The following is a 2,813-nucleotide window of genomic DNA, read 5'->3' on the forward strand; positions in this document are numbered from 1 at the left end:
AAACATGCTCCTTATAAAATTTTATTAAATATGCAAGTGAAAACTTTCTCATGTTCCCATTGTATCCCGCCTCAATGAAATTCCATCTTGGATGGGAAATGAGAAAATCCACCTATTTTCATGTTGAACCATCCATTTATGTTTTTTAATAGTTACATTTAGGTGTGTATAGTTATATTGAAGGTGTGCATGAGATGATAGTTAATTTTCATATTTGAGAGTAGAGAATATAACATAAGTTTTAAATATTTTTGTTTGTTTGTTAGTTAAGGTGAGTCGTCAGATGATTGACACGCTTAACATGTGGCTTGTTGAAAAATGTAACTAGGTTCGGTCTTCATAATTGTATTTGAGTCACAATAAAATGTACTTATGAAAAAAAATGAAAAATAATTTATTATTATTATTATTATTATGACTTATTAAAGCATGGGTTTCATGCTTGGGTCGTCATGTTTTAGGTCAAAGTCCCCATTGAGGACTTCTAGGATTTATTCTAAGTCGATAGAGTCATTGTACATTTAAAGAGACCCTTCTTGGGCTTTTGAATAATGTAAAAAGAATTATTTTTTAGTCAAAAATGAATTATGTCACCTCCACACCAAGTCGGCCTCAAGAAGATAAAGTCGGCCCTAAGAAAGGTAATTCTACCTCACCAGAAGCTTATATATTGAAGCAGTTGGAGAAAAATCACTCACACAAGTTTGATCTCCTAGAAGAAGCCGTGAAAAAGTGTGAAGTTGCAGTGGAAGAAGGAGAATTGCAAGATCAAAGGTTTTGGGTTATCTCTCTCTCTCAAACGTGTGATTTTTTGGGCTAGGACATCAAGGTCGAAGTACGTCATTAAGGTCGAAGTACAACATCAAGGTCGAAGTACGACATCAAGGTCGAAGTACAACATCAAGGTCGAAGTACGACATCAAGGTCGAAGTATGGCATCCAGGTCGAAGTTTTGCTTCAAGTTCGAAGAGCTAAGTGCTTCAAGGTCGAAGCTGTTACATTAAGATTGAAGTTGTTAGGTCGAAGATACTATTGCATCGAAGTGTTGTTGCTTCTACAACTGCATCTAGGTCGAATACAATACTGGAAAGTGATCATCTGCTGAAAAAGGAAAGGGCTGACTTGGTGTGGAGTAAGTCTATGTCTAAGTCAAGAGTCTTGGATTATCTCAGAAAAACTATTGAAGGAAGAGTTGTTGATCGGGTTTTCCCCAAGATTGGGGTTTTGCCTAGCTGTCCGCCTACATCTGGTGTCCTTGATCTTTGTGCTATTATTTTGGTAATTGCTTGATGAACTAAGATAAAGAAGAACATAATAAAATTAATAAGAGCACAAGAATCTCACAAGTAATTATCAAGTATAAGAAAAAAATTATGTCTTTCTGATTTTCTAACCTGGCTTGAGTTGCCACGATCTAGAGGCATCTAAGTTGTCGAAATTTCCCGGGGATCGCACCTGACATGGGCCACACCAACTCTTAACATTACTGGATATTTTGCCATGGAGTTTCGAATCAGTGACCTTTTCACTACAGAGTGTCTTAACAAAGATCCTTGTCACTATATATTTTATGCACAAAAGCCTTAAATATTGAATCATTATTTTTAAATATTTTTATAATACCTCTTAGGAAATTTAGAAAACTTCATAATTTTTTTCAATAATATTTTAGCTAAAAAATTATATAACAAATATAATTTTCTTTTTTTTATAAGATTAGAAGGATTGCATTAATTAAAAAAATTCAAAATTACAACATAGATGATGCTTACTAGTCTGTTGCTAGGAAGGCCGGACCAATAACATAGACATAAAGATTTTAAGTTTCCCTTGTTGTTTTCAGTTGCTAATAAAAAAGATTAAACCATAAACATATCAAACTATTTGCATGGAAATAGCTACATGAGTGGATGGACCAAAACATAGAGTAATCCAAAATGAAGAGCTTCCAAGCCTCCAATCCTCTTTCACTCATCTCACATTCAATTTCCTCCCATGCCATAAAATAATTATAGTATCCTCAACCTCTTAGCTTCATAATGACTGCTTGGATGGTGCTAGTGTGTGGGTCTCGCTATTGATATACTCCATTGTGACTTCCCTTGATACCACCAAGTTTTGGTTTTTCTGCCAGGTTCCACTATAAAGGATGAGGATCTCTTACTCAAGGGTTGGAACTTGAATATATGTGGTCACAATTAGACAAAATTGACATGGAGATCTCATTGGGTGGTCGAGGAAGAATGATTTTAGGGGCTCCGTTATTACTTGATAGCCAATAGGATGAGTGCATTAGGTTAATCAACAATTGGAAGAGTCAACACTCCCATAGACCAGATGCAAGTTCTATCTCTCCTAGAACCTTGCACCTATAGGAAATATCCAATCGATAGTCCTTTGCTTTCCATGGGACCAAGTCCCTTGCTCTTTCTATTTTGGCACTAGATCAATTTGAATGACATTGATTTGAACCACATCAATCAATGACATTGATTTGCACCACAAGATCAATGATTTGGATAGAGTACAGAGCCCCTCAACTTGTGATGTTAGCGGGGGCTAAAAATGACTGGCCATCCAATGGGAAGTAAATGCACTGGGGGTGTATGTGCTCACCGTTGGATTTAAGCAAGTAGAATAGCCAACGATGGGCATATACAACCCTGACGCATTTACTGCCCATTGGTAGGCCAACTATTTGTTGTCGGGGGTCCACATTTGCAAATCCATTGTAGGGTTACAATAGATCTGATGGACATTTGCGAATTGAGTCTCGAGATCAATGAAATGGGTGGAATGCAACCCCCCTTGAC

This window comes from Pinus tabuliformis, chromosome 1_1, assembly GCF_031772625.1.
Source record: "Pinus tabuliformis cultivar Carrire ecotype Pingquan chromosome 1_1, CPIR1, whole genome shotgun sequence".
NCBI lineage: Eukaryota > Viridiplantae > Streptophyta > Pinopsida > Pinales > Pinaceae > Pinus > Pinus tabuliformis.